This window comes from Aedes albopictus, chromosome 3 (assembly GCF_035046485.1).
Source record: "Aedes albopictus strain Foshan chromosome 3, AalbF5, whole genome shotgun sequence".
NCBI classification, from domain to species: domain Eukaryota; kingdom Metazoa; phylum Arthropoda; class Insecta; order Diptera; family Culicidae; genus Aedes; species Aedes albopictus.
The window spans coordinates 380,668,022-380,676,679 of NC_085138.1; the positions used below are offsets into that span (position 1 = coordinate 380,668,022).

Below are 8,658 nucleotides of genomic sequence, written 5' to 3' on the forward strand. Positions count from 1 at the left end.
AACAGCAGCGACATTCGTCCTCTATAGTTTATTAACTCTATTCACCAGCTCTACCAAAGGCTGCGATATCGAATTAATTCCCACAATAAATCATCTCGAGGAAGGAATAACTTTTCGACAGGACAAGTTTGGTGTCCCGATTTAATGGAGTGGGAGCGGGAGCTGTGTACATGCTAACAACGCGGCGGTGCTATTTTTTTTTTTGACCGGCTCGAATCGTAAAACCATGCACCACATATGTTACTAGAAGAGATCGATGAATCCTCTGCATCTCCACAGTTGTTCTGGGCGCCAACTTGCGGTGTAGAAATGAGATGACAATATTCAACTTTTTCAGTACAATGCACTATAGTTTTCACGTAAAAATGTCTAAACTAGATAAAGTTCGTCGATATTTTTCAAATTTCATTGATTTTTAGAGGCTTCGAAGCCCCCCATCATCTCAAAAAATTTTTTTGGCAATCGTACCAGTCTACGCTCCATAACAACACTATCCATTGGTTGAAATGTGTAGTCCTCGCTGTCTCGATCTGGCCGGGGAGCGTAAATTTGATGTCACGTAAATCACGCTTCTTCCTTTTCGGAGAAGATGGCACTAGCAAATCTCTTTGTCCTCACCGTCTCTCAGATACCGCTCCGCCACCCCATGGGTCCCCTTCACAGTCGCTTAACCGAACCGGATGGTATAGCAGCGAGCGACGACGACGACGACTACGATGTGAAACGTGACTAGGCCAACTAATAGGATGCACCTGAGACGAGACTCGCGAAGACGGTCTTCTTTTTCTCCACTTTGTTATTTTTTTCTTCTTCCTATCTGTGTTGACATTATGTTTGGGCTGGTGGTTCAAACACGTACGTGACCGATTTACCTCACATGCAATGTGACTGAATCCCATTCATGCACAAAATCATGTTGAGGTGAAATTTTGCACCGCCAACAATCGCCAAGCAAAGTAATTATTGGAATATTTTGTTTTCAATTTAGTTTTGACAGTACAGTAGAAGAAAATGCTGCTCGGAGTGAATTTTGGCTTCAGAATTTATCTCGGAAAGCAATACTTTCCTCGTTTTAGGTAACGTAATCAAACGGGCTACAACTGACAGCTCAGTTGGGCTGCACTTGACGTTGCTTTTTTTCCTCTTCGCGAGTCTCGTCTCAGGGATGCACAACAACACACTATGAGCCAGCCAGCCCAACCTGCATTCCAATATTTGTGACTTGCGGTGTGGGTACCGTGTCTTCCGGCGCCGGCCGTCGAACGGATCCCCCGTAGCAGAAGGAGGCCCCCTACGAGGAATTATCAACAATCATAAATAATAAATTGAATTATCCTTATTAATGTTCGGCGTGGTACGAATCGTGCTCGGTTCCGTTTGACGACGGCAGCCTGTGGTTGGAGAAACAATAGGAACTACATACATATGGTATCACAGTGCTCAAGTGTCGGTGATAAACCACGTAGACTTTCAGAAGTAGTCCAAATTCTACGCTCTATACAAGTCTGAGATACCAGATCGGAATTTATAAGCCTTGAAAAGTCTCAAACATTATGATTTGATGTATTGTAAAGCTGAGAGTATGTAGAAGTCCAATGGTGATCTAGAAGATCCGAAAAATATTGTAATGCCTCCAATTAAAATCCAGTGTGTGCAAAAAATACTGTTTGACGAACTGTACCACCTTATGGAAATATCATATATCATTTTGTTTTTATTTGTTGCATACGGTGTATTGTGTAGGCTGAAATTTGACGTTGACTTTTGGTCTTGCAACATCATCCCTAAAACTTCGAAAGCTCCTCAATGCCATCAACATTACAGCCGTTCACATGCATGATTCCGTGGATGTTACTCTGCGCTTATCAGTAAAGAGTGTATAGATTTGTAGGTTTATTACAGTGAGCATCGAAGCCAATAACAGTACGCAAGATAAGAAGCTCGCAAAACTGTGTGATGTAAAAAAAATCTCGCAGCCGGTAGGATTCGAACCTACGCTCCCAGAGGGAATCTGATTTCGAGTCAGACGCCTTAACCACTCGGCCACGACTGCTTACGGTCAAACTGGATTTTCAAAGAAATCCCGCTTATTTTCTTACAAAGTTTTGCCTCAACTCACCGCGGTGTCTCTGACAAGCAAGGAAGAGCTCCAATTTATGATCACGATTATTTTATTAGCTTTGTCATTGCTGACCTTGTTGCGGACACAGCTACCTACAAGGCTATTAACAATGTCTTGCTGTGGTACGTACACACGTAGGTAGGAGAGGTCATGTTTTTGCACAATCTAGGCATACACGCAATGAACCATCAACAGCATCCGGGTTGAAACTTTTCATCCAGAAAATAATCATAAAGTAAAAACATTGCGCGGAGTGTTGGTGACAGGTAACATAAAGATAGTTGCTAGTACGGCTTTATACAGGGTGTTAGGTTCCAGAGTGCAAACTTTTTAAAGAGTGACAGAGGACATAAATGGTAAAAAAATGTTCTACGCATGTGGTCCAATCTTAACCGTTACGTAGTTATTGAACTTCACATGTTTTTGACTCTTATTGTCTTAACTGGCTGTAACTTGAAAATGGTCAAATTTAACGCAGTTATTTGACCCTTATTCGAAACATTATTGAATTTTCTGTCAAATGACATCTTTGAATCGATTAGTTTAGTTAAATAATTAAGTTTTCTAGAGCAAATAGCTCAAAAGTAGTGTGTTTTAGTTTTTTTTGTCAATTATCTTTGAAAAATGTGTAATAATTTAAAATTTGTTCTTAGGCAAAGTTATGGCCCCTGTTTCACTCTACAATTCGTTCTTTGACATCAAACTTCTATGTATCTCTTATCGTTTTCTTGCGATTTCGATTTGAACATCGCATTTGCAACTGTCAGGGTATGCACTTTTTTGCGCACTGTGCCGCACATTTAAATCAAAATTGCAAGAAAACGATAAGAGCTAGAGGTTTAGTGTCAAAGACATTGTAGAGTGGAACAGGGGCCACAACTTTGTCTAAGAAAGAATTTCCACATGCGTAATAACATGTTTCAGAGTTAATTGGCAAAAACAAATTGAAGCACATTATTTTTAGCTATTTTGCTCTAGAAAACTTAATAATTTAACTAAAACAATCGATTCAAAAATGCTATTTGATACAAAACTCAATATTCTTTCAAATAAGGGTTAAACAACTGCGATAAATTTGACCATTTTCAAGTTATAGCCAGTTAAGGCAATAAGAGTCAAAAACATGGGAAGTTCAATAACTACGTAACGATTGGGATTTGACCATATGCGTAGAATAATTTATTTCACCATTTATGGTCCTCTATCATCCGTTAACAAGTTTGCACTCACGAACCTAACACCATGTATAGGTACTTTCAAAAACCGGTATAATTTGTTAAAAACAACATCATGTTCACATTTCACATTTTCAATTTTGTCATCATTACGCGCTCCCTTCAGTAGCGCTCCCTTGGTCAATTGTTTAGCATAAACTGTCTTATGTTCGGTTTATACGTATAAAACTCTGCCCCACAATAATAAGTGGTCGCTCAAAAACCACGTAGACTTTTTGCGGGGATGGGGGGGGGGGGGTGTTGGTCTCTGACCAAAGTATACGGTCAATACAAATTTCAAAATTTTTGAATGAACAAAAGTATACGAGGAGGGAGGGTGGTCTAAGATGGTTAAATTTTGGACTACGTGGTTTATGCCAAATATACTATATTAACAATATAGGTCACTTCGTGTTTTCACATACAACGACATGGAGACGCTGTTTACGAATGATCACAGCACCTGCTGTCAGAAAAGTCAATAATTGTATTTTGATCAGTTTTTGTTTACCGTGCAAGGTGACATTTCTGAAAAAAGATGTTAGGGGTGTCAAAGTTTTTTATTCAAAAATAATCGAATAATAAATAATCGATTTACAATATACACAAACAAAATAATATTGCGCGTTTAGTTCACCACTGGACTGCGCACTCGGTCTTTATAAGTGCGAAAACGTTAATAAAAGTGCGCGATTGCATCAAATTAAGTTGATGTCTTCAGCGCACTATTCCTTTAATTTATGCTGAATAAGTGCTCTGAACACACCGAGTTGATTTGTTGCAATCGCGCACTTAAATTTACGTTATTTCATTAGATGACATCTACGAATACATCTTTAGAAGAATTTGAATGCTCCCTCATAGTAACGTCACCGAAATTGTTTCACTCCGAATTTTAAAATTTTCCCCCTCAAAATTAACTCAAATAGTTTGCCCTGGTGGTTGCTATTTTCCTTTGACAATGACTTTTAATATCATCTTTTTTAATGTCCACGCTGACGGATTGGATAGCTTACAAAAATCCGGAAGATCACCAACCAAATGCACGTCAAATTTCTTGTGGCTGAGTGCAAGACATTGAATCCAAGGGTATACAAGCTAATGGACAGTTGCACGAAATTTCAACGACCGGACCTGATAATAGAGCCCGTCAAATTTAATTTCGATTAATTTCGATGTTCTTCCGAAGTGAACTGTGACTTTATCCGAATACTGGTTGTTTTATTCTGGACGAATCGGTTTCCTTTGTAGTTGGATGTGTGAACATTGTGCTGTCAAAGATTGAACATTTACACGATCGTCGCCAAATCCTTGCAAAGATCATTATTTTTAAATATACAGTCATGGGCTTCTGGGTGAACTTTAGTTAGTAAGAATATTCTAGCAAATTCGCCTGCTGCAGGAGTGATAATTCTCTATGAATTTAGTCAGGCATTCCTTAAGATGTTCCTTCTGAATTCCTTCTGATTTTCTAATGGAAGTTCCTTCTCAGTTTTCTATTTTTCTTTGCTAAAAAATCTGTTGTTTGGTTATCCGTTGCTAACCATCGTTAATCGCGTCTAACTACACCTGCGGCTCAGTTAGCAGCGGTTAGCGACGGTTAGGAACGGATATTGCGGATTTTATTAGAAAAGGATATGTCATTCCCCTTGGTTTCCTTCTAGTTTTTTTTCTGAGATTCATTCAGGAGGTCTTTTTGAAATTCCTCCAGGAGTGCCTTCAGAGATTGATTTAGAGTTTTTTTTCTTAAGTTTCCCCAGAGGTTCCTTCGAGGAACCCCCAGGAGTTCCTACTGAAATTACTCCAGCAATTTCTTCTGATGTCCCCTCAAGAATTAATTCTAGGAATCCTCAGGAATTCTCTTCTAGTATTCGTCAAGAAGTTCCTTAAAGGATTTCCTCATAAGAGTTTCTTGAATTTTTCTTGGATTCCTGCAGAAGCTCAGCTCCTTCAACAATTCCCTCAGGAGTTTTTTTTTTCACGAATACCTCCCGGAGCTCCTTCTGGAATTCCTCCAAAATTTTCCAAGAACGACCAGGAGTTGTTTGAAGGATTTATCCAAAAGTTCCTTCAAAAATGCCTCCTTCTGGGAATTTCAACCGGGATTTCTACCAGTATTCCTCCAAAAGTTCCTTCTGGAATTCACTCCGTCCTTTACGGATTTCCACCGAGTCTTCTGGGATTTTTCAAGGAATTTCTTTTGAAATTTCGGAGAAATTCCAAAGTGACTTTTCCAGGATTCCTTCAGAAGTTCCCTCTTTGAAGTATCAGAAATCCTCCAGGAATTATTTTTGTGACTCCTTCCGAGATTTCTATAAATTTGGAATGTCTTCAGAAGTACTTTTTTCCGGGATTCCCAGAAGGAATAAGTGAATACTAGATTTGTAGTAATGATTGTTTTTTTTTGTATGGTAAGATGCTAAACTCTCCGTTTCTGCATTGAAACAGTGCAAACTCATGGGTATTGTGATTCTTAGCCTAGTTTGATGCTGCTTGAGCAAAACTTTGGGGAAATGTGTTGTTGAAGTTGCATTAAATGAGAACACAACAACACAGTTACCCAAAGTTTTGCTCAAACAGCATCAAATCACACAAACAGTCATAAACCCTTGCTTTTATTGCAGTTACCATTTTATTGCAGTAACGGAGAATTTACTTTCTCATTATACAAATCATTATACTACAAATCTAGTACTTCACTGATTGCTTTTTATTCATGGAGATATGTAATCCCAGATAAAAAATGTTGGAGGATGGTGGAGGAACGCTGGAACGCTTTCCCTGAGCAATCCCGAAAGGAGTTCCTAAAATAATTACAGAATAATTTCTAGGAGGAATCCCCCAAGAGGAATCTTGGAGAAAAAAAATCCAGGATGCAATTCCTAAAAGGATCCCACAAGAAAATTCTTGTGTAATTTCCGGAGAAAATACCGTTCATCACTCGCTAATTCAATTTGGGTCGACTGTGTTTTAATCTGTTATGAATGTTTATCGGTTCAAATTTACTTCTCATCTGCAACTTCGCATGTCACACGAGTCACAACTTCGATTTGGTGCTGCGACGATAATATACGCCAGAAATTGTTCAAGAAGAGAGAATAAAATTTGTTCTAATTTGAGTAGTTGAAAAAAATCGATTAATCTTTAATCGATTATTTCAGAAGAAATGGGCATCCCCACCATGCAATGACAGTTCGACAGAATAAACGTCATTCGGATAGCACATGCATTTAGTGTGTAGTAGTACCTCTTCTGACGCTTGGTCGCGCCACATTCACTAAAAAGGTGTCACCAAAATATCGTAAGAGTGACCTATATTGTTAATATAGTATATTTGTTTATGCACAGCTCTAAGGAGTGAGAAAAGTGATATAAGGAGTGAGCAATGAAGAATATGGGGTGAGGAGTAAAGAACGAGAAGTTTGAGTAAGCTTTTTGACGTACGCAAATTGCATAAAAAATCGATTTTCAAAAACTCACAATTTTTCCATGTTTTATGCCTCATAAACCTTCCTTTGGTGAAAACTGATAGAATAAAACTAAGTTGACCCAAATCGGACCTTCCATTCGCAAGTTATGCGTGGTCCCACGTATGCCACTGCATTTATATATATATATAGAAGAAAATGTTTTTACTTTTCGCAAGAACCATTTTTAAACAAAATTTCACAAAAAAAATGGTATCAAAAAATCAGGAGACACCTTGATCCATACTCTACATGTGTACGAAAACGGATTTTGAAAATATTGCTTCGTTATTTTATAAATAATCAAAAACCAAAAAATGAGGAAATGCTTCCAGTTTCGCATTAACAGAAAGTTATCCGTGAATAATGAAGAGTGAGAAGTGAGGCGTGTGAAACAACGAGGAGTGTGAAGCAGAAGAGCATCAGGAGTGAGAAGTGATTACTGAGTATCAAGCCTCTGCGTGAGAAGTAAGCGGTGCGGAGCGGAGTGAGCAGTGAGCAATGAAGAGTTATGTGTAAGAAGTGTGTAGTGAAAAGTGGGGAGTAAAAATTAAGCAGTATAGAATAAAAAGTAATAAGTTCTATTCATCCATCAGGTGTGTGAAGCAATGAGAAGTGAATAGTGAGCAGCAAGCAGCGATAGTGAGAAATGATTAATTATCTGTGGAGGAGAATGAAAAGTGAGAAGTAAGTATGGATTGGCTAGAAGTGAGGAATGAGTAATAAGAAATGAAAAGTGGAGAGTAAGAGCGTAAGCAACATGCATATTGTATGACAGTTACGACAACTTTAGTTTTGTTTGTATAGAAGTTACTACGACTTGCTTCTAACACAATGCTAGGAATACGCTACAGTGACTTTGATACAATTAAAACTGGCACTGCTGTAACTCTTGTATAACATCTGTGATGCTTGGGAGGTGAGAAACGAATGAAAAATACTCAGTGTAGTGAGAAGTGTGCGTTGAAAGGTGAAGAGTGAGGAATATTAATCAATGAGAAGCAAATAAGAAGAGAACAGCAGAAAATCAGAAATAAGAAGTAAGCAGTGATGAATAATCAATAAAAAATGGAGAACAAGAAGTGCAAAGAAGTAAGGAATGATAAGTGATGAATCAGGAGTGCGTAGAGTCGAGATAGGAGATGTCGAAAACCAAAACAAATCCTTTTTATTTTCTGATGATTTAAAAATTGTTTCAATTCTCTGAAAAGTAGGGTGACGATGGATATTATCGGCAGGTTTGTTCTCTTCATCATGAGGGGTTTTAGTGGGCCGAATCGCCTGAAATATGGTCATATAACTCAGCTTGGTTGGGAAGGGTTTGAGGCCAACTCAGAGTTCGCCTGCTTTCAAACCGGGGGGGGGGGGGGGGGGGGGGGGGTGCCATAACGAAGAGAACAAAACTGCCGAAAATACACTATTTTCCCTATATGGCAATTTTTTTCTCCCTTATAAAATTCCGGATGGGATCTATGAAGGTAGTAACCCCTGAAGGAATGTCGACTAGAAAATTTGTCAGTTCAAATTTTTCTAAAGCAATCCCGGGAGGATTTCAAAAAGGAATTCTGGGAGTCATATTTGGTAGAATTCTGAGAGGAATCTCTGCTTGAAACACGTCTGAAAGAGTCACAGAAGAAATCTTTGGAGGAATTACTGAAGAATCTTTCAATGACTACCAACACGAATGAAGTGTAGAATTAGAATTTAAGTTAAAATACACGTTAATATAAACAAAATAAAAATACCAACACGAATCCCGTAGAGATTACCTGATGAAATCCTTCAGGGGTTCTCAAACTTTTTCAGCTTGCGACCCGCTTTTGATTTTTATAGGATTTGGCGACCCACCAGCACG

At 38.5% G+C, this 8,658-nt stretch overlaps 1 non-coding gene across 1 annotated transcript; it reads right to left on the minus strand.

Annotated features, from left to right (window-relative positions):
* Positions 1-1,971: 1,971 nt before the first annotated feature.
* Positions 1,972-2,053, minus strand: Trnas-cga (transfer RNA serine (anticodon CGA)). Its single transcript has one exon. It is a non-coding gene; the product is annotated as a tRNA-Ser (tRNA).
* Positions 2,054-8,658: the final 6,605 nt, after the last annotated feature.